We start from the raw sequence: 25648 nt of genomic DNA on the forward strand, positions 1-25648 counted from the left end.
ATTGTAAGCATAGAATCATACAATAATATTAACCATTACATGGCAGTTTAGATCAGTCAATGACACAAATAATAATCTACAGTTAACAAGGTATTTCTCTGTGCACCTGCATGACACCAGTAAAGTGGAACAATGAATTAACTGTATGGTTAAAAACTGGGAGCTAAGTCATTAATTTAGACCTGGACTTGGCGAGTAAAATTATACCAACGACAAGGTTTCTACTACTTTTCTAAAGATAAAATATGATGATAAAATCTTTGACACGTTAAATGATTAAAAATAATGTCTCAAAATCAGCTTAAAATGTGCGAATCACCTTTATCATGGTCAAATATCTTAAAGTTATAATACTGGCCAGCGAAGATTACGTAGCGAAATTATTTTGGAAGGTCATTTTTCTACAGCAACGCATAAAACATCCGTTCACGAAGACATTGACTGGATAAATTTACCTGTAAATTGACAGATTACATCGATGGAGGCGGATATAAAAAATGTTACTTTCGGTTTCAGTGACACAACCGCCATCATTCGGATACGTCCGTGACTACGCTAAAGGAAGTGGCTAATCGTACGGTCCCGTATGAATAGTGAAATAAACCGCAGGTGGTTATTCGTACGGCAGTTTTGTATTACATTGTACTGAAGTCATTCAACTGATATGTTTTCAACCGATTTCTTTACTTTTCTTTAATTTTCAGTCGCACATAAACAGGAAATGATTTCGAAAATCTTAGAAAAGGGCTAATTTTATGTCTGCATGCAATATTGTTGTCATCGTATGACACATATGCAATAAGTGTGAATAATAAAAATGTCATATATAGAAGTTCACATCATCGTTTAAATATCATGTAATGTGCTTACTTTCATATTTCGGTTGATAAGACTAGAACTAATTGTTGACAATAGTAACTCCCCCCTCTCTCTCTCTCTCTCTCTCTCTCTCTCTCTCTCTCTCTGTCAGTAGTGTTCATTTAACTTAAACTTTCATCGGCTATTTCCCAATAGTCCTAAACGTATTAAATATCACATTTCTATTTCATGTCCACAATTTACTAGTAGCCTATGTATAACAGTCAACTCCAAATTCAGAACTCTTAAAAATATTTCAAACTTGAACGTTTTTATAAAGAACTGACTGCAAGCATGCATTAATTTTACAATTGATTGTTGTCACTGTAATTTAGTATGTACCTGTTTTCGGGAAGGAGTTTCTAAAAAAAGCTTATTAGCTTACTACTCGAGCCCTTGCTTTTGAAACATATATTGTAATCAGATGTTATTTGTTGAATAAAATATTGTTTAAACCAAATATCTTAAAACAAGCATACTGACCTATACATTTTATTTCACCACATTATACCCCCCATATGTTAGTTTATACTTGTAGAAAAAAAAATATATTCAATATTGTGATTTTCCCGTAGACTACCATTATGAAAAATTGTGTGGGATCCATTTTTTTTAAATAATTCTAGCAAAAAAAACGCGCACGACCCTATCTTTTTTATTTGCCTAATTTTCTAAGTACATTCTGAATTTTGAAAAATCATGGTTTCACAGTCAGAAAAGTTCTTCTCGCAGTAATTCAATTATAACTGGGGATTACATATTTATCAATGGCTTGATAGGTAGGACTATTTGCAAGGGCCACTACATGGAAATTAAATAAGAAGTTTCAAAAAAAGCTTAATCAGAAAGCTTAATTATAAAAATTAAGTCTTTAGTATTAGTCTCGGTCTTGCATGTTATATGTAAACACACACCGTTTGATTTTTAATCATTTTCGTAATTCAAAATGTTACGTACTTTCTCTGCCATGATGACCCTTTTCTTTTCATATCGAGTTATGTCTGTTCTTTCCGAATAGAATGTAAACTGCGATCGCAATAGGAGCGTAATGCTTATTTCTAGCAAGTTATTTGAAAGTATCAGCAATCAAATCAAGAAGGTTTTCTTGAACGCTTTTTAAAGAAGTAATACCAGCATATTTAGAACTTCTGGATACATAACTTTTTAGTGTCGTTGGCCTGTTATACCAGTTTAGAATACTAAGTAAGTACATTCCACAGGCCCGTGTCCAGGATTTCTTTGCTGGGGGGGGGGGGGGCAACGGGGGGGGGGTTCGGGAGGGGTATCCCCTCCTAATGTCGATTTTTTTTTAATATGGTACATGAAAAGATGCATTTTCCTGCTACCTGAAACACCTTTAAGGATGCATGAATGTATTATATATTTAAGGAAAAGTCTATTGTGTATGGTCCTCATTTTTCTGCATGATAACCAGGTCTCAGTGTATTGGCTCTGATATCTAACAGTCCAATGTATAACCAGCTGCCAGTAATAAAGAAGCTAGTGGTTTGAAAATCAGCTTTATTTATCATAATAAAACCAACTATATGATTGTTAGACTTACAAAGTCTGTTGAAATCAAATAATCTGTAATAATATTAATTTCTTCATACTGACACTGATATTTTCTCAGAAAAAGATCTTCTCTCTAGGCTCATCTCAACAGTTAGAGACAGAGGCAAGAGATATTGTAAACTTTTTTCAGAAAGTGGTATCAGAAAGGATTGATTTTATGGCCAGGTGCTTTACATTTAATGACTCTAACGACTGATGCCAGTCTATATGATTGTCAGCAATAATTATACTACATTTTAATCAATTGAATAAAATTTCATTCATTCTACCTTTTTCTTTTAATCATAATATAAAAAAACTTTTTTCTAATTAATATTTAAAAAAAAAATAATATGTGTAATTTCATTAAAAAGAAAGTTATCAAAAAGTGCTCAAAATTGATATACAAAATGACATGATTTGTAGAAAAATGATTTACTAAGTTCACAAATAAGTATTAATAACAAAACAAAATGAATAAAAGCACAAAAATATTTTTTGAACTTTTTCTGCATTTCTTGTGTTCTAAGCAAATATAATGAAAAACTACCCACTACCCAATCAAGTACTGCTTTTAAAATGCGAGCGGTCAACGAAGCATGTACAGATAAACTTTTACCTGTAACATGCCTGGGGCTAATTTCCACTACCGGACACGGTTTTATGGCTCTTTAGCCTGTGTATTGCTGACAAATCAAGCCAAAAAAGTTTTGCGCTGGTGTATAGATTTGTTAATTGAGGGGCCCATAGTAATCAAAATCGTAACTAGCCAGCCAGCTGGGGGGGGGGGGGGGGGGGCCCCCCACCTGGACACGTGCCTGATCCATTGTATTATCATGATAGTGATTATACGCTTTAAAGAGTCTAACAAAAAACAGACACAAATGGTTGATTACAAATATATAATCATATGAGAAACACAACTACATTATACAAATATTACATACATCTTAAACATTAAATCTTTGGAGAAAGGGGGGCAACCCCACTCGGTTCATCACTGCAAGCTGGCCAGCCGGCTAAGGCCATCATGACTGCAGGCTATGACGCTTGCAGATCATAGTAGGCAGATCCTGACCAGTGTAAAGTTACAGGCGATAATGCCGCAGTTCCTGGAACCAGTCTAGGGTTCGGACAGAGAACTGGAGTTCCCGGTGAACCAGTCTCGGGTAAACAGCCCGGAAACAGGAAGCCATGGTGCATGGCTCAGAGATGGGCCGGTCACTGTTCGAGTGAACAGGACTATAAGATCTCTGGAAGTTTATGATTTATCTTCCATGAACTTAATGACAGATGATGAGGATGCTCATCGAAGCATTTCAACGAAGTTGAACCGCTGGCCAGTCGTGATGCAAGGCATACAAGCCTGAAAGGTTGAATGGCAAGTATGGAATGTGTTTGGGACGATAGACGGCTGCATATATGGAAATAGCGTATCAGTGCATCGGCTTTCATATACAAATATGATTTCTTTCTTTGTATACGTTTAGGCCTGATGGTGGTATTGAATTGGTTGAAACCAATGTTGGGCAAACAGTAAGAATCAGTGAGGCATTAGCTGATTTGATAAAAAGTGGGATAAAAAAGGTAATGTTTACTGTTTACAATCATTGCATTTGTGGCAAAATCAAGCAAAATAATATTTTCTGGAAATTTGAAAGACTTTATATGACTTAAACCCACACATCGTGGTGTGAGTTTTTAAAAAATCAAACGTTTCCTATATTTACCTTTATGTCGCATATTTGACTAATAATGTATTTTTCATCAAATTCTGTCGAAAATAAATTAAAAATAAAAACATTCGTCTACTATTTCTGATAAGGGTTTCCCGGTTTATAAAAAGACGGAATTCCGTTCAGCGAGCACCTTGCAAACATCACGTGACAGTGAGAGAAAAAAACACCAAACATGATAATCAATAGAGCTTACACGTGCTGCAACGGTTTATAAAAGTGCATGAGAAAAACTGCGAAAACTCGAATGTTCCCGTAATTCTGGAAACTAGAAACTGGTCAACCATTAAGTTTCATGTAAATATATGAAACAGTGGCGGCATTCAAGTTGCCTTTTGGTGAAAAATTAATTCAAAAATCACAAATCACAATGTGTGGGTTTGTCGCTTTAAAGAATAGTATGTGTCCTCTGGCATTTATTCGTCAAGGGAGGAGGGAGGGAGTCATCACTTTTCTCATACCCTCTACCAAAATACATTCATGTCGTGGATAAAAACACAGGTCATCGGCGAAGTAGATCATAACTGTACAAGAGTGCAACTGTGTCCTGAAGAGAGTCAGGGGATGTAGTCCTTAACAGGCGTAGCGCTTTATCATGTCATATTGTAATCGATCTTCGACAACTGCCTTGAAGATGCATGAAATTTTTGTTTTAGATTTTAAATGAAAAGTTTAAAAGTTGTTTGTTTAGAGTAACTCGACCCTACCTAGCTAAAAAACTACCCTTGAGATTGTTTTCCAGTTTTTTTAGCAGACTGTTCAAAAGTTAGCAAAAAAGGCAGTTTGAATGGGAATAAATGTAAATGGGCATTTACACTGTCAGTACCATCTCCATTCTTCTATCTATTTAGTATAAAACCTACAATTTTAGTTAAAGTGGCATTTCTGATGATCGACAAAAATTTTTTAGAAAAAAATAAAAAGCCTATCTATTTATTGTTACCCTTAACAGCTCAATCGTTAATCGTTTTTAAGCGAAATATCTTTCATTAGATAGAACATTTTGTAGACACTACTATAGAGGGCAACTGTTAAGGCAGTTTCACTTGACTCCATTAGCAAGAGGTTGATTTGTTGTCTTCGACAAGTTCTTTTAATTAACAGTATATCAAAGCAGGGTAATTACCTTCAAATGCGTCAGTCCAAAACCACGAAATGAAGAAGATTTTTGAGCTCTTCAGCTAACGATGTTTACTATCTAACGTCAAGGACACACTTTGTTAAGCTAAAATTTTGTTGCTTAATGTTAATTTTTCAGGAAAATAATCACTTCTGGTCGTACTTTTACACGGAGGGATCAAAATCTGTAACATGTGAAAATCATATAAAGATGTGAACTTGGAGCTTATCAACATTTTAACTTTTTCAAACGTTTACCAGACAAGACAGAAAAATTGTCTTCCATACTGCCGCGAAACAAATGCATGTGTCTGAATGCATCCCCAGTGAGGCGCGTCTTTTAAGCTGAAAAGTTGCCATATGACTTACAGAAATCTATAAAAAAAAAATACTTTGGAAGGGAGCATGTAACGCAAGCTGTATAATAGCACGGTCGGTCTGAGTGAGTCTATTCATGAGTGGTAATAAATGTGCAACTCTCCTCACGCTCCCTAACACCGACTCCATACTCCAAAGGGACCGGAAACTATGGCAACGCCGAGTCTTTGAGTCTAATTGCCAAATAAACAAACAACAGTGCTTGAGCATTTAGGCAAATTGTGACGAGATAAACGTGATTCTGTTCTTAATTGCAAAAAATGAGTTGTAATTGAATACATAAATTTTCAAAAGCAGGAAATCGGATTTGTGTCTCTTTTTTTCCAGATGGATGACGGTGAGCTATATAAGGACGTTCATCTGATTTGTTTGATATAGAATAGTTTATTTCTTCAGATGATGTCCATTTAACAAAAAAAAAACACCTGCGACATTTAACACACACAAAAAAAAAACACACACACACACAGAAATCCCGCGTTATAGGAACCTAGTGCAGTGTGTTGACTGTAAACCATATTAATATATTCCTGTCTGACACGTAGACATTTGTGTAAGGTTACCCTGCTCTTTCGATCATATTCAAGATCGAAAACAGTAAAATAACGGTTTACACAGCTAAAGGCAAAACTTGACAACTAACTACATTTTGCACTCCAAGTAATTTAAATGAACATTTTGGTGTATCAATTGATGTCGTGCTGTTGCAATAGCGACATTGTTATATTCATTGCTGTCGTGCTCTCCAAGTATCAACATCGCTGTATTAATTATTTTATTGCTGTCGTGCTGTCGTAATGTCAACATTATTGTTTTCGTTCTATCGCAGTATCGACATTGCTATATTCATTGCTGTCGTGCTGTAGTAGAATCGACATCGCTGTATCTACTGCTGTCATAGAATCGACATATTGTTGACGTGCTGTCATAGTATCGACATCGCCATAGTTATTGCTGCCTTGATGTCGTGGTATTGACATCGCTAGGTCTATTGCTGTCGTTCTGTCACAATATCGATATCGCTATATATTTATTAATGCCATGCTGTCTTAGTATCGAAATCGCCATATTTATTGCTGCCGTGATGTCGCAATACCGATACATGTGCATCGCTATATTTATTGCTCTTGTTGTCGCAATATCGTCATCGCTATATTTATTGCTGCCGTGTTGACGCAACATCGACGTCGTTACACTAAAGACTTTAGGTGTTGCCATGCTGTCGCAATATTGACATCGCCATATTAATTGCCGCTGTGTTGTTGCAATATCGACATCGCTATAGTCATTGCTGCCGTGTTGTCGCAATATCGACATCGTTATACGCAGTGTTGCCATGCTGTCGAAATACCGACATCGCCATATTTATTGATGTTGTGTTGTTGCAATATCGTTATCGCTATATTTATTGCTGCCGTGTTGTCGCAATATCGACATCGCTATACTTAGTGTTGCCATGCTGTCGCAATATCGACATCGCCATATTTATTGCTGCTGTGTTGTTGCAATATCGACATCGCTGTATTTATTGCTGCAGTATTGTCGCAATATCGACATCGCTATATTTATTGTCGTGCTGTCTCTGTGTCGGAACTAACTTAGGTCTTACAATACGACAGCAGAACACTGTGGAGAAAAAAGTTTATAAGAGATGATCAGATCTTCATTTTGTCAGATTTCAATTTGTCAAATGTAAAAATGTTTTTAAATCCGCCTGTCATATATTTCCACGAATTGTGTACGTAAAATTTAGTTCGGCGAATGTCTCAGAACCGTGAAATCTACCGATTCCCTACATAGTGCTACTTGTAGCTTGTATGTTCTCGTTTCAGTCGGATACAAAACAAATACTGTGCATGCAAGACTGACTGTACGATCTGACAGCCTACATTAACAATTTAGAACGTCAGAAGCTTGCTTGTCCTCTGCTTATAGATGTTTGAAGTTTGTTAGAAAATTGAGTAGCGTGAGCGTTATCTCCGATGCTACGTTACAGGTAGTGTTCTATAAAATGAGGTTATAATGAAATAACCTCATTAAGCCGGTAATATATATACTGCTGAATTGTATTTCTTATAATTGTATTTACTAGTATTTTGTACATCGGTATTTTCTACACGTATATGCATGCAAATCCATTAGGGTCTTGTTCGCCGCTCGTAATAGTTTAATATCCTTTTTTGACGACAAATTGCATAGGAAAACTTAGAACAGTCGCGTGCAGAAAGGATGATTACAAAAAAAGGAAACAGACATATCTCAAAACAATACAAACAAATAGATCTCCAAATGAAGGACCTTACATTTACAAAAAATACTTCGCCTGACAGTTTTCGGATATTTCCCCTTCCAACACATTCGTAATATTTTTTATTAATAATTTCCATAATTCGATGAACCCCTTGATTATCTTTTTTTTTGTATTTATGCGTGTGTTTCATTGAATGCCGAAACCAATAGCAGAAATAATTCAAAACGGCTATAACTTTTCCTGTTTTTTTTAATGAACCATGTAAGTGTGAACGCTCATTTCCTTACTAAGATCATTTCCTTTCCTATCCGGGACAATATAGTTAGAATGAAACACTTAGTCACAGATTTCTTTTATCAAAGTACTTCTGCACCATCACTGCAGCTCGTCCGATAAGCACTGTTTCAAATAATGATGTATAAAGTCTGACGTTCAACATGTAAATCTTCGTGTGACTATTTTACTTTATTTACAATGGTTTGTTAAAGGAACATACATGTAAGTCAAGACATCTGTTCCCATACCGTTCAATATAAGATAAAAAGACGTATCTAGGAAATATAAATGCTTCACGTACTGGTTGACAGGTCAGAGTGTCGGGCGGGTTACACAGTAGCAATGTAATATTGATTTCTCCACCAAATATATCATTATACCTAGGAAGTTTATGTAGGAATCAGTAACATATTACATGAAATATATTTTGAGTGCACATGGCCTCATATTTTTGAAGTATACTGGCGGCGTAGATTTAGAACGTACGTCCACTGGCACCAGAACAGAAAAAATGCCTCTGTACATGTTATACCCTACCCTTAGGTATTCTATAATATAACTGCTCTGGTGCCAGTGCGTACGTCAGCCTAATATACGACCGGAGTGTGACTGATGCATAAATATGCAACATGTATAGCACGTATGTTGCGTGTGTAAAATGTGTAAAATGATTTCCTTGTCAGATATATACAACATACATATACAGACCGAGTAGAGGTGACCTAATGGAGGTGAAGATCTGAGTCTTGTCAGAGGCGGATCTTGTTACTGAACTTGCAGAGGGACCAGCTAGTGAAATGATTGTTTCCGATTGCCTACCTGCCACACGTCTGACAGAAATTAGAAATCAGGAAAAAAATGCTTTCAGATAATTGAAGGTGTCTCACAAGTCAATGTGCCAGGTACTTTCCAGGTTCCAGTGGCGGGTACAGGAATTGGTGTTAGGGGGCGTAAAATATTGTTAGTAGAGGAACTGGGGTGTAAGGGTCCGGGGGCACGGCCCCCTGAAAATTCTGAAAACAATTTATCCATCTGGTGCATTCTGGACGTTCAGAGGTATTTTATTTGGTATGGAAAAAGGACAGGTTTTGTGACAAAATCAGCCCAAATACGTTGCTTTTTATAGTTCATGTTTTATGACTTATTCTTGCGTAAGTATCTCGGAATTTCTTAGCCCGGTTTTTGAGTATTTTTATGGGGAGGGGTTGCCAAGGGCTATTTAACACAGAAATGGTAAAGAGCGTTATAGGAGCTCGTGCAAACTTTGTCGAATTTTTATTGTGCGAACGTAGCGAGCGAGAATAAATGCAAACTTTTTTTTCTACCCAGAACATGACAAATTACTTATGCGAGCGTAGCGAGCAAGAAAAAATGCATGTTTTACATGTATATTTTTTTACTCTGAACTAAAGACAAAATACCTATGTGAGAGTAGCGAGCGAGAAAAAAATGCATATTTTTTTTTTCATCCAGAACAAAAGACAAGTACGTATGAGAGCATAGCGACCGAGAAAAAATGCATATTTTATATTTTTCACCCCGAACAAAAGATAAATTATATATGCGAGCGTAACGAGCGAAAAAAATGCACATTTTGCACGTTGTCACCCAGAACAGAAGACAAATTACCTATGCTCCGGCGATTTTATGGTGGGGGTGGGGGGGGGGGTGCGCCGGGTGCGTACCCCCTCCCCCTCCCCCTGGATCCGCCAGTGCTTTCAGTAGGGTGGCTCCATATTAAAGAAGCAATTTGCTTTACTTTACTTTAATACATGCTTGCTTTCGTTTTATGCATAACATTCACGTATATTACAAAGCATTGTGAGGAAGCTTGAACATTCAAATTATGAAAATAATTATCATTTTGAAAATGTTGTCTTTACGTAAGGGACATTCAAGTCAAATTACAGTTTTACTAACATTTAGCACTTAATAACAAAATTTCACACGATACGCCATACTTATCAGGTTACCTTTGAATCAACCCTTACCCTGCTAAATTTCTAAAATGGACTGGTCCACCATTCAAGTCCATCATTCATTTTGGGCAATATCATTTATTATTCGAAGGGGTGTTCACTGAAAATTTACTGACTGAATAGCGAACAGTGCACACCAAGATCAGCCCGGGTGTGCAGGCTGATCTTGGTCTGCACTAACTTGTCGCTTGCCGCCAGCAGGCTAAAGGTTAAGAGATTTTACGCCTAGACTGGAGTTTTTCTGTACGTCGTTTAATTTTCTATATATGCGACATTTTAAGACGGACGTACATATGACATATTACATCTGCTTTATTCTCATGTAAACATAATTTTGTGCCTGTATATTTAAGAAATAATAAATCTGTTCCTATATTTTATCAGTTAATAAAATATGGGCAGGAGTTTGGATGCGTAATAATTAAATCACGAATGCGTATTATTTCGATTCTAACAACGCAAATAATTCGCATTTTACAGTACTACATTTTCAGCGTAATGCATCATTCGGATCATATGCAGTTACAATTTACCCCCATGGTTAGAAAGTGTTGCACAGCCAATGGAACGTATAGATATTTGTTCCTTTTTTACTAGAATTTTAAGAGGTATTTATAAACTAGTTATCTAACAGCTCGTAAATTATTTACGAACAGAATAAACAAATTAGGGTAGTTGACCCTGTGTTACGAGTTACAAGTTAAACTTTTATACGACGTCACATCATGACGTAATACTTTATGTCATACATTCATGACGTCACCGCTGAATCATAATTGAGCTAATTGAATTCGCTCGTAGAGATCAAAACGTGTTTACGGTCCTACACATAAATCAATATTATAATTCGTATGTAATGGAACAGAAGTAGAATCTCTTATGTCACAATCGTAGGGGTAAGATGAAGCAGCCAACCATATTTTATCGTAGATTAATGTATAGGCGATTTCACTATATGTTTATATAGCAATTGCTGCACACCATGTTAGAATCTGCAATAAACAACGATTGGCGCGCGGACCGGTAAGAGAGCATTATGACGTCAATCATGACGTCCATTTGCCGCATGACGTCCAATACATTACTCCTCGGGTCAATGAAGTCCAGCATAATATTTATTAAAATATGTCAATAAGCGTGGCAGAATGAAAACAATCAAGGCCCTCTTGCGATTTGTCGTCTAATTCACCACGGTTCATCGTTCAGATACTAACGCCTTCGTGTTACAATTCCTATGCATCTGACTTCTGAACCGTGGTAAATTAGACGATAAACCACTCGAATAATTATAACCAAAATCTTTTCCGCCTACATAATGAAGATTTAAACGGTTTACACCAAAATACCATAAGATACAGTGTCGATTTCCAAGGGATTAAGCGGTTTACTTCGAGATAACCGAAATTCGACTTAAATTGATATATTGTGCACTGGACTCCGGGATTTTGAGATAAGCGAGTTCGGGATATCGAGTTTCAACTGGAATTAGGGTCATTGTGATCTAAAGTTCATTTTTACTTCTGTGCAGTATTTGATTACACATTTAGACAAAATTTTCTACATTTCATGCGTATTGAAAACAAATATTTAATGATTTCCTTCTATCTTACCACCGTAAACAGGGCTCATATCATTCACGGGAAAAATGCACAAAACAATTCTTGGCCTTTAACTTTTACATTTTCTAATAAACTCAATTTATGAGATTTAGCAGCCTTATACAGAAGTATACAAGCTTCACTGACGTTAAATGTACATAATAACATAATTATACAGACTGAACTGACATTAATGAAAGCACGAAACATAATGTGTCTGTAAAGAAATGAAAATACTTTTGAAATATGAAAACCTGACTAAAGAAAATCATAAATCTGAACATATAAATACAATTAGGAATTAAATATATCTCAGAATGAAGGTGAGATAGTTCTGAAATAACAATCTTGGCTCACAGGTGAATTCAGTGGCAAACAAAGACAAAACAAATAAAGGTATATATTTTGATATAAATGTTTACTCATTTGATGTAGAATTCCCCATTCCTATAAACAACGAAATATTTTACATTTACATTTCTCCAGCAATTTGGCCATTTTATGCTCTATCTCAAATATTATAAATCTTGGTATATAATACGTATTCTTGTTGTGCAATTTAGCGATGCAGCTCATCATGCACATCATGTGACATGGCTTTCCACAAAAGCTGGAAAATGTCAAAATCGCATACATAGAATACGTAATTTTCCAATTGTCATCAAGAATCCACTACCTTACGGTAATGGACACGTGATGACAATCGGCAATATTCGTTAGTTTACGTATTTTCCGTATGCGCTTTCGGCATTCTCCGGTTGGTAAGAAAACGAATATGGAGAATATGTTATTTTCCCATTGCCATTATGAGTCCACTGCCTTAACCCTTACCCTGCTAAATTTCTATAATGAACGTGTCCATCTTTCTTTCTTTTTTGTTGGGTTTAACGTCGCACCGACACATTTATAGGTCATATAGTATCATAAGCTGTTAAAAAGGATGCTTCCAAAACGATACTTACTGAATGGCGAACAGTGCAGATCATTATCAGACTGCACGAATGTGCAGACTGATTATGATCTACACTGGTCGCAAAGGCAGAATCAGTCGTGTCCAGCATGATAAGACGGGTCTAATGCTTCTTTGCACAGTAATTATTTTGTATTAAACGTGATACATGTACCAAAGATTTATAATAATTCACATTAGGAATACACTTTTGCACGATGTATAAGTTCTAACCAAGTTGGCAAAAAAAAATGTGCATGTACCCACTGATAGGCATTGTTACAGAGATTATATACATGTTGTTACAACTATATATTATCCTTAAAGAAAATATCCTACTTGCATTGTTAAATACCGAAAACTTAATCACTTTATTATAAAAATTTAAAGTTTGAAAACATCTGCGTCAGTGATGCACTTGGTTCTGCCAGTTAAGTAATATAATGACGAAATCAGTTTTTGTTTATTCTAGTTTCGTCCGTAACGTATTAGCATCACCTTAGAACTTGTAACTTACTCAATAGTTGTCGTCATTTGCGAGAACAGATAACAAATATCTACACTGACGAGATATGAAAACGCAACAAACATATGCCTGAATATACTTTTATTACAGCATCGAGAAGTTGGCACTGATCGAAATTCAAACAAAGCTCGATATTCAATTTTTTGAAAATCTGAATTTCGATCTTCGAGCTGGCTCGAAATTCAACCCCAGCTCGAAATTCAAAATCTGAATTCCGATCTTCGAGCTGGCTCGAAATTCAACACCAGCTCGAAATTCAACTTTTTGAAAATCTGAATATCGATCTTCGAGCTGGCTCGAAATTCAACTCCAGCTCGAAATTCTATCTTGAATTTCGATCTTCGAGCTGGCTAGAAGTTCAAAGCAAGCACGAAATTGATATTCAATGTTGAATTTCGATCTTCGAGTCCTGGCTCGAAGTTTAAAGCTGGCTAGAAATTTAATTTCGATTTTCGATCTTTGATGTCAGTGCCAACTTCTCTATGCTTTTTCACCTTGAAATGTTCAACGCATACACATCTCGATATCTATAGACTATACCCATTGTGTTAATTTTACGGTCTGTTGTGCTGATTAAATTTGAACACAATGGGATGTGTATGTATCGAAAATTTCAAGGTGATGCTTTTTGTAGTAAAAAATATATTCAGGCATGTTTGTTGCGTTTTCATATCTCGTCAGTGTAAAATACCCAGATATTTATATAAATTTGTGGTTTTATTTATGAAAAGACACCTTGTAAAATATATTTCAGTAACATAAAACCTATGAAATCTTTTTCTCAGCTGCCTCACTTTTCAGCCAATAGACTCATATTGACACATAACAAGTGGATATTCTTTTAATCAAGCAGACGATCAGACTATGACATCTGTTTTATACAATTTTCTCGGTGTCGTTCTTTTAACGTGTATGAATGTTAAAACGATTCAAGAAGTATATATCTTTCAAATAGTTGACGCATATTCTATTAAATAAGGTATTATAATTACAAATGTATATATTTATATGAAGTAAACACATATTATTAGGAAGTGACACTTTCACGCGTTTTTGTATGTTTCACAATCCGTGTTAACGTACAGTATAATTAGTTTTCACATAAAAAAAGGAAATTATATATAATATTTACAACAATTTAGTGTCAGTTCTATTAGATTAAGTGATACATGTTGTGTAACACAGTTCGTGAACGGTGCGTGGTTCAGCCCTTGTCCGCGCATGTTCGGCCTGATGTAATGTCAGTAAAAATCTCCACTCATCATTAATATCCATCACTACAATCACCATTTTCATTATCATTCACTATTATTCGGCATCAACATTCTTCATCATTATTTATCATCACCGTTCATCATCATCATTACCATCCTTCATCACATCCAGTAGACGTCATCATCATCCGTCACCTGTCATCATGATAATTAGTTATGATCTCCAGTCGTTATCATCAATATCCGTCATCATCATCGTCCTTTATCATAATTTATCACTGTTATCATCATACTTCATCATCGTCAAAATTTTTGCCATCATCATTCATCAATGTCATTCATCATCATCGCCTTTGCTCTTCATCATTTTCATCATAATTCATCATCAGTCATCATTATCATTTGTCATCTTTATTCATTATCATCAAAAAGGAAAACGCTGAAACTATTATGATAAGCATATGTGCACTAACCAATGCATGGAGAATGCAAAGTGTTATGCAAGTTGAGCTACAGAAAATTCGAGACTTAATACACAGAGAATTTCCGAATTTCAGCATAATTTTGATGACCTATCTCTAATAACCGAAACCATGCTAATGATCATGTACACAATACGCCATTCAGAAATGCGCAAAAAATGTAACACATTCATATACTAATCCCCAATGATAACGTGATTCCCGCGCAAACGCGAGGACGCGTCCATTTCATGATAATTGATAAAATGATAATTCCTGTTGCTTGTGCAATACGTGACAAGTAAATATCATTATCTGTTTCATTTTGACTGACCAATAAGTATATGGCAAAATAGCTCAGTCGGATAAAATGCAGGTACCAATAGCAAATCAAAAATTGCATGTTTATCAGATAATTTGTTGTTTTATCCCTATCCGTTTTCGATTCTGTTCCCGTATTGTTCGTTTCTTTATTGCCTTTGTTTTTATATAACATATTTTCATTATTCACTTTTTATTTATATGTTTAGTGTGTGTGTGCTTGGGTTTAACTAATATCATCTTTGATATGATATTAAACTTTTCTCATCTGCCATGTCGTCTTCAGATATTTCTCTGTCCTTGTGTCATAGAGAAAATGAAAAAAAAATATTTTTTATACAAAAATAAAATTAAAATTAACCGCCGTCGCTGAGTTTTGAACCCATGCGACAAAAGATCTGATGAACATAAACAGTATGCTAAATACCTCTGAGCTAATTTGTAATTGGTACGACAGCATGAAATATTTAGATTTTAATTCTATTTATAGTTATGTTTGTAAACATCACGTTGTTGTTGGGGCATATTATTTAGTGCAATAACTTAAATAATTGCCCGTTTTGAAATGTTAGCGTAAATATTATCAAAATGCACTGTCTATTGCATAATCTTATTATCACCATGTCTTGTTCTATATCGTAAACACGCGTGATTAATGAAAATATAAATAAAACATCATCATCATCATCATTATCATCATTACGGTATCGGCATAGTGATGAAGGACGACTTTGAAAATGGCCAAAAATTATTATTTAATATTTCTAATACCTATCCATGCATTTGGTGGAAACTTTACACAAAATTTTAAGAATATATCAACTGCCTTAACTCTGTCTTTTATTGTAGGGATAACGCATGTATTTTCGTGTTATAACATTTGCAGAATCCCGAGGGATGTGTTGGTGCCCGAGCCCGATAGGGTTATATAGACTATCTTACTTTCATATTGACAACACGGTCCAGCGCAACTTCAGTTATGAAAATGGCACTGATGTTGATAAAAAAAAATGTTGAAATATGAACCCCAACATTCCTTCTAGTACAATTTAGGCTGGATGTATTTTTTAGAAGTTTTATTTACTTATTGACAACACGGTCCAGCGCAACTTCAGTTATGAAAATGACACTGATGCTGATAAAACAAGTTGAAATATGAACCCATAACAATTCAGGCTACATGTATTTTTTTTTTTGCAAGTTTTATTTACAGAGTGTTTAAAACAATGTATACATTGTCATTGAAGTAAATGATTCTAAGAAATAAATTTAAAAGTGTAAAATGAGATAGGAATAACTAAGTACATATAAAATTCAATTCTTCATTTGAGTATGCTTAACAAAGTGATAACAGACAGGGCATTAATTAGTACTGATGAGAAACAAACAAGACAAAATGTACCCAGAGATGATATAAAAGCCAGATCGGCACTTTAAATAGCACCAATGCACTCTTCTTTTTTTTTGATTTAGGAACCTATGTTTTATTTGGTGTTGCCTCCTTATATTATTTCCATCTAAGGAACCAACTATACCTTATAAATTTGATAAAGCCAAACGATTGACTGATTTTTATCAAAAAGAGAGCACTTCTGCATGACCTTTGGAATTAAACCTTTCAAGTATACAATTACCAATATAGTGGATTTACACTTGGCGCGATCCTTAGCAACGGAATTAAAATTTCGCGCATACGCACTCTACGTAGGGCAAAAAGACATGACCGTACACTATACACTATGTCAAAGTTATATCACATTTAAATCTATTCGATCAATATATAGAGAATATTACATGAGTGTCTTTTCATATTGAATTTATAAAACGAGTTGAATAAAATAATAAAATGCGGGGCTCTGTCGAGCATTTTATTCATTTCACTCAACAAGTTTAATAAATTTAATGTGGAAAGTCACAACTGTAATATTCTTTTTATCACAAGTTAGCTTTTCCTGCCGAAACATAAAAAATTATACTTTCTTTACCATTATAAACAAGTCAATTTGACCAACGTCTACTACACTATAAATGACGTCGACGACAAAGCTTGATTACACTAGTGTATGATCATTTTTATGTAATGGCTTTATTTCACTCCCGCGGCGACAAACATATGATAAGTGTCTGTATTATAATTAAGAAATAATAAGTTCCCAAACGTGGTTTATCGTAGAATAACCCGAGTTTTGAGTTTTTATGCGTAAGAATATATCACGCCGTAGGCCTGAGTGATATATTGTTTCCCATAAGAACGAAAAACTCGGGTTATTCTATGATAAATCACACTTGGGAACTTATTATTTCGATTCTAACACGACATACTCGTATCAACAGTGTAAGAAAAAAATGGTAACTACTTTTTACGACCGCGCTACGCACCTGGATCGGATGACGTCATTGCACGCGAGTGGTATATTGAAGAATAACCCGAGGTAGATTTTGCTCTACATGTATGTAGGTTATTTGCTGGCCGTGTTAGAATAAATTACCACTGCAGGACAAAGAACAATAGATGTAAATCTTTGCACAGCCACAACCGCCAAGCTCAAAATGAGACACTTCGACTAATGCGCGTTATATCTGACAATTTGGGATTCATAATAAACAGGCAATAAATTATTTTTCAGCAATATTGATCTTTCATCTCGACAAACTTAGGTTAATTTTGATTCTTTAGATTTTAAAGTTTTTATTCAACAATATCAAACAAGGTGGGGGTTGTGACCGCAGCAGTCAAATTTAACGGGGCGGGGGGGGGGGGGGGGGCGGCTACCTGTTAGGGATGTTCTAAACTCACATTCTTTATCTGTTGTTAGATCATGGTCGATTTTTTTTGCGGAATTGAAGGTTAATGAATTTTGTTCACGGTACATTTTCAATTATTTTAAGAATATCAAAATGATCCAGAATATAAACATTAAAGATATAAGATATATTAGGTATTTTCCTTAAGTAAATAAATTTTAATTGTAATTTGAGTCCTTGATTTGATCCAGATCTTACGAATTTAGATCTTTATTTCTATATGAACATTATTTTCAAAGGAAACGTCGATCAAAGTCTTGTGGATTTTATTTAAAATTTTAGATATCGTGTGATATGTTTATTTTTGATTTACAAAACAGCACCGCCACGTGATATATATTAATCCGAGTGCGTACTAATTATGGTATACATGACCGAAGAGCATGGGACGGACATCTTATATGCTTCAGTCACTTTTATGATCCGGTCTAACTATTGTCTGTAAGAATTGACCTGGCACTCATGGCACTCATGAATATTCCGTATGTTTCCGCAATCTGACTAAAGTACTTGATCTTCTAAACGAAGATCTGAGAACGACCCATTCACATTCGTCTTCTGTATATTTTGGATTTCCAGTATTGCTATTTTTATTTTATCCAATCAGACGACTTGTTCTAAAAGTCAAAGAGTAAGAAAATGTGCGTTCATTCCGGGATTCGAACCCGGGACCCCTCGCTTACAAAACAAGCGGGCTATCGACTGAGCTAACCGGCTATCTGACGCATTACGACATAAGAATTGTAAATATCAAAAGTCAAGGCTACAGGTACATTTGCAAAATGTTGTAAGTTAGGCTATGATTGGTTAGCTAAAGGGTCGTCAGAACGAGGCTATGAATAGGTCGTTCTCAGATCCTATGCGTAGCGTAATAGGAGATGTACTTTAGTCAGATTGTATGTTTCCGTAAATTAAATTTCTGCGCCCGAACCTAAATAGCGATATAAATACTGTAAAACCAATACAAGATATACATTTCTTTATCACCAATTAGCATGTGCAGATATAGCTGTGCGGACATAATGTTCAGCTACCAATCCCGGGGTTATAAGTTAGATACGTCTGTCTGAACATACCATTTTTTATTTTATCAGTAAACTTAAAAAGGCATATGAAATTGTCACATTTACTCCTTTAATGAAAGAAATACACAAATATTCAACATTCTCCCTACGTACATATCAGTAAACCGTTCTTCAAAATGTTAAATCTTCAACACTGGACAAGCGTTCGTTTATTCAACGGTCAATTCAAGCAACTGGTATCAGTACACGATAAAAATTAAATCATGGAATAAATACTTCAAAAATGTGAAATATGTGTCATATAATAATGTAAAAATAAAAGAAGTATCAATAAAATTACATTACATCGAAGTCATAAAAATGGTCTGAACTGAATTCGAACCCATGGTAACGTGCGTGGAAGCCGGAGAGTTTACCACTACGCCACCAACTATATAGGTTATTTTAATTAACATACATATTTTCAGTATACCAATATACACTTTTTTTCCACTTAGGTAATGAGAGACTTTTTTTTCGTTTAAACGAAATGATTTCGTTTAAACTTATTTCGTTAAAACGAAATGATTTCGTTTAAACGAAATAGTTATTTCGTTTTAACGAAATGATTTCGTGATTTCGTTTAAACGAAATAGTTATTTCGTTAAAACGAAATGATTTGGTTTAAACGAAATAGTTATTTGGTTTAAACGAAATAAAAAAAGTCTCACATTACCTAAGTGGAAAAAAAGTGTGTAACATGTCACTTCAGGGGCACCGTAATAACACGGTCCAATGCAACTTCAGTTACGAAACGACACTGATGCTGATAAAGTCTAGTACGTTTTAGGCTAGATGTATTTACTTGCTGGTTTTATTTAATGAGTGTTTCGAAACAATGCATACATTGTAATCCACGTAAAGGATTTTGGGAATACATTGAAAAGTTTAAAATGAGATAAGAATGATAAAAGTAAATGCATATAAAACTGAATGCTGCATTCACTTCAGAATCCCATACAAAGCGAAAGCTGGCAAGGCATTAATAAGCCCGGATGAGAAACAAACAAAACAACATGTACTTATAGATTAAATTATCAAAAAAAAAAAACAAAAGCCAAAACATGCAAAACGACCCTTAAAACAGAACAAATTTACATTTTTTTAAAATGTAAGGAACATATTTTATTTTGCGTTGCCTATTAATATTGTTGTTTCAATCTAATGAATAAAATCTGTAAAATGATCCTTTGGAAGCAAAGAACGCAACCAAGAAGAATAATAGCAGACTCGGTTTGATTGAGTCTGTTCATGATGAATTTAATAAACTCTGGAGAGCGGTTGTTTTTATATAAAAGAGAGTACTTTTGCATGACACGTGGAATTAAAACTGTCAATTATGTAAATTACAAATATACCCTGCTATCTATAACAAAATTTGTAAAACCGAACAAACATGGATATTTGTCAATAATAGATAAATAAATTGTATCTTGTCCGAAAATGCGGTTCTACAGAGTCAATCTGAGGATGGCATTTCCTCATCCACGACTTAATGGGCGTCATGGGTGGATTTATCTCTTTATTTGACCGCCAATTGAAGGATAGTCCGTGTCTGGTGTTAGATATCTCACACCTGTGTTTCATTAGGAATAAGCTGTGTCTCGTAGCTGAGAAATATCGGTTTAAGAAGCTTCAATACTCAGTTTACCGCTAAAACACACCCTGGCTTCAGATATTTTAGCACTGTATACAATAACGTCAGAAGTTAAATTTTAACAATAGGAAAGTTCCGGATAATATGAATACTGCGGCGGAAAGTTTAGGTTGATTTTATTATCGGCAATATGTTCTGTATGGATTTTCATGTGTTTTCAAAATAACGCTGTGGTGAATTTTTTATTTCGGTAGTTATAAATTAACAGAATTTTATAATGTCTGTTTTCAATGGCACTGTAGCGTTAGGACATATAAAAAAGAATATTTCTGCGGATTTTGTCGTCAATAATGTGACTGAAATGATTTATGAAATAGGTTTAGCATCGCAAATCGTGAATGCGCTGATCAGTATTTTGACAATTGTATTCAATGGGTTTCTCTTAGTATGTATGAGAACACACCGTAAGAACTTTCCTGAAGTTGTAAGACATCAGCTTACAAGTCTCGGCATGAGTGATTTGATTTCCGGAATATCACCTGGTTTATGGTGCCTCTGCTTGTTTAACAGTCTTAATCAAAATGCACGAGTTTGTAGTGCAATTCATATGATTTTCAGTGCCTCACAGTACGCAACCCTGCTGAATCTTTGCCATTTATCTGCACGACGGTGGATAGTTTTAAAGCATTATTCCCGCCCATATTTCAGACCGAAGCGGAAAATTCCTCTTGTATTCGTGTTAACGTCATTGGCTTGGTCCCTGAGTTTGCTCTTTCATCTCCCGGCATTAGCGAGCTTCACTAGACGTCTGACGGTGAACGGATGTGTATCCCCGGAGTTGTTTGATTATCCCATCGGAGTTGTCTATCTGGTTCCTTTATATGTCATCACACTGCTTGCTTTGGATATATTTTATTTACATTCTTTGGTAAACATTAAAAAAAGTCAGTTTAAAGTGTCACCTAGAATTGCAAATTCCAGTAACAATGTTCATGCTAGTATACAGGCTTCCGATCGAGTAATCCATCCACCGGATACAAGTGTTCTCCAAGAAGGCACAATAAACGCAGGTGTACAAAGAACAAGGCTAAGTACACATAATTACTACAGGAGGCAGAACGTGCAACAAAGGTCTTTTAAACAATTATTAGTCGCACTACTAGTAGCAAATTTGGCAACATTGCCATATTTAGGAATAATTGTTTGCTTTGTGCTAGGTATAGTATCAGTTCAACCGGAAAACGTAATAGACATGCAGGTACTTGCAATGAATTCACTACTGAATCCTCTTATTTACGGAATATATTTGAAAGAGGTCAGAACTGCAGCCAGGGAAAATGTTGTTAGAATGAAAGATAAAGTCACAGATTTCTTTCAGCAAAGTGCTTCTGCACAAAGGACTACAATTCGTCCGATAAATACAGTTTTAACTACTTACGTATAAATAAATCTTACGTGAAACATGTACGTCTGACTTTTTTTAGCTTTAGTGATTTTTTGTTTATTTACTGTGGTTTGGTAAAGGAGAACAAAAGTATGTCAGGATGCCTGTTGTCCATACCGTTCCAAACACATAAAATCTATCTATGAAATACAAAAGTTCTTTATACTTGTTGGCAAGTTAGTATGTTGGACTGGGGTACGCTGCAGAAATTAAATCTAATATTTATTCGGCTTCACCAAACATACCGGTAGACCTTAGACTTTTATGTTGCAAATAGTGTTTATCCGTAACGGTTGTATTCTATGCTTTCAAGGAATCTTCATTTAGATTTTATAAATCATCACAATAGCAATATTTAAGTGCCGCGTGGCGGCCGTAACAAGTCTCCACGTACTTAGATTCAGTTTTTTTATATATATTTTTCCTTGTCCTTTGAGATCATGGAGTCCATTCAATATCTATGTAATAAAATCCGCTAAGGAAGGTCGGTGCTAGGAGATGTGAGCGGTGCAGCACATTTCATTACCTCTCATGAACAGACGAAATCAAACCGAGTTTGCTATTATTTTGCTTGATCCAACGGATCTTCATATAGATTTTATTAATGCTATTCGTACACTATGCTACCATACATAGAAACCATGCCGTTCATGCAAAAATGATCTAAACAAAAATCGCTAGTTATATGTTTATGTCCTTTCCTTTTTTTTTTTTTCTAAGTACTTTTTCGCTTTTAGGAGATCGGACTACGTCAGAGTCTAAGGAAACATTATTGGTAGCCTTTTAGCACATATACATGTTCGTATAAGCTCACGTCAAAAAGAAGTAAGATGACATTCGCGAAACTGGGGATCACAAAAACATCTCTCATTTTAATAATATTATATCTTGCTGAAGAAAGTCACACTTTCTAGCATAATAAGACACTCAGGATTAAAATACATATCTCATTGTCTCTAAGGGCTAAAATGAATGTGAAACAGAGCTGAAATATCACTTTTGGTTCAGTGGTAATTTAGTTACGTAAAGAAAATATATAGATATATGTTTTTGATATATGTATTTAGTAGTCGGTTTATTTAAGATTCCCGTTTTGTAAACAACACAACATTTTGCAAGATCCATTTAATTACAGAAGTGCGTGATAACACATATTAAGTTGGAGAAATTAAGTTTTGCATTATTTTAATGTAAAGAATTAATATATTTGTAAGTGTAATATAAACCTTTTGCCAACTAGAGCCAACCGTTTGATATTTTTTGATGTACTGTCATAGATAAATTATATGTTTTTGTCGCATTTTTGAAATTTGAGCATCATCAAATCAGAGAAGGAAGGAGTTATTTATATGAAAATTTAACAGTTTATATATCATTCTTAAAAACGATTGTCAGTTTACTGTGTTATGCTTAAATTTCGGAAAAAGGGTCACATTAAGGGGTCGCTTCTGGACAGTTCAGCACCTTTAAAAACTCACCATTTTCAAGTTTCGTAGTCAGTATTACCACTGGACCACAGCGTTCGCTCTTTACACCCTCTATAATTACTCATCGATTATATATCAGAGATATCTAAAAAAAAGTGTCTGTGGAGTATGCCATTTGATTTTTTTCTTTTTGATTTTTTTATAACATTGTATGTTTTAACAATATTGTTGTTTTACCTGAATATCATATTGAAAAAAAAACTGTTTTGAGCACGCTTTATGTCTTTACCGTCGTTAAATGTAAGAATTATTATCATTATTATTATCATTATTATCATTATTATAATCAGTGTTATTATCTTCATCATCATCATCATCATTATTGTTGTTGTTCTTTTTTCTGTTCCTGTTCTTGTCGTTTTTGCTGTTATGTAATACTATTAATAGGCCGACGTGAAGTTACCGTTAGATTAATTAAGAATAACATATTTTTTTCATTTAGAATGTTTATTTATCACGAAGACAGTGTAAGTCCTTAGAGGTTCGTCTTTCAAATCAAAATGTGAGAAAAGTTCTTGACTAACAGCTAAATAGATAGACATTTGAGAATGAAATATACAAAAGAATAATAAGTTTCTTAATAAGTTTCCGTTTACGGCTTTACAGCATATATCTGAAAATAATGACACCATATTTGGCTTGAATTAATATATACAATTGTGTCAACTAAGTCATCTTATCACGGACAACTGATACGAGGGGAATTCAGAAAGATTTTAGCCTAACGCGCTACAAGCACGTTCTTGGGCTTTTATGGGGTTTCAATTGTCGTGTACATAATCTGTGTTAATTTCAACATAGTTGATCTTGTTATAGCTGAGTTACAGGCGCTTTAACACACCACATAGGCATAAACTGGTATTATTTTATCGTAAGTGTGGAGGTTCAAAGTAGGAAGGAAATAAGATCCTATATAAAGGTGCGATGTACCATGAATATACCAGCGAATCATATTCTACAAGAATCTAAAACCGATTTTAGCAACTCTGCTCCATCCGAAGCCACTGGTTACAGGTTGGTAAGGAAAGGAGAATCCAGAGTCCAATATCTATCTCATGTAGGGCTCCTTAAAACAATACGTCAGCACCTTCCCATAACTTTGCTGCTGTATCAGCCGTTTTAGTAGAAGACATGAGCTACACAAGTTTCCCAAATAAGTTCAACAGTAGGTGTTTCATCAGGAAGTGTTCATGAAATTCTGCCTAAAGACTTGAGATATACAGTTTCCCAAATAGCTTCAACATTGGGCGTTTCATCAGGAAGTGTTCATGAAATTCTGCTTAAAGACATGAGATGTACAGTTTCCCAAACAGATTCAACAGTGGGTGTTTCATCAGAAGTGTTCATGAAATTCTGCCTAAAGACTTGAGATATACAGTTTCCCAAATAGCTTTTCATCAGGAAGTGTTCATGAAATTCTGCCTAAAGACTTGAGATATACAGTTTCCCAAATAGCTTTTCATCACGAAGTGTTCATGAAATTCTGCCTAAAGACTTGAGATATACAGTTTCCCAAATAGCTGCAACAGTGGGTGTTTCATGTTATGTCGAAGGTGTGTGCAAGATGGGTACCCATCTTTTGACCAAACAGCAAAAAACGGCCAAAGGGTGCAATATTGTATAACACCTCTAAAAATCTATAAAAATGCAGTTGAAAAAAGCGGATTAACAACAAACGGTGAACAACTTAGGAAAGGGCAAGACCGACCAGTTATCGTAAAAAAAACTCAAACTCACAAAGTGTTACTGGAACAATCTTGTAAATTCAGTTAGGAAGCATTTACGTTTATTCGCACGAGCTTAATCCCTGTGATTTTTCTCTTTCCTTTTCTATACAAAATACTGACTGGGCATCGTTGCAATTCCAGAAACGCCATTGGTAGCGCAGTGTATCAGTGTCTGCATAGTATACCAAGGGCAGACAGTTCTGTGGCTTTCAGGTCATTAATAGCGCGGGGGGAAATATTCGTTTCTGTTAATATAGTTTAAGATAAAAATTATATTAACAGAAACGAATATTGTAATGTTTTT

The 25648-nt window shown here is 35.0% G+C and overlaps 1 protein-coding gene across 1 annotated transcript in view; it reads right to left on the minus strand.

The window, feature by feature from the left end:
• The window catches only part of LOC123547959 (phospholipase A and acyltransferase 2-like), a 113084-nt gene that overhangs the window by 57485 nt on the left and 29951 nt on the right, over nt 1–25648 (minus strand). The window lies entirely within an intron of this gene.

This window comes from Mercenaria mercenaria, chromosome 9, assembly GCF_021730395.1.
Source record: "Mercenaria mercenaria strain notata chromosome 9, MADL_Memer_1, whole genome shotgun sequence".
NCBI classification, from domain to species: Eukaryota; Metazoa; Mollusca; class Bivalvia; order Venerida; family Veneridae; genus Mercenaria; species Mercenaria mercenaria.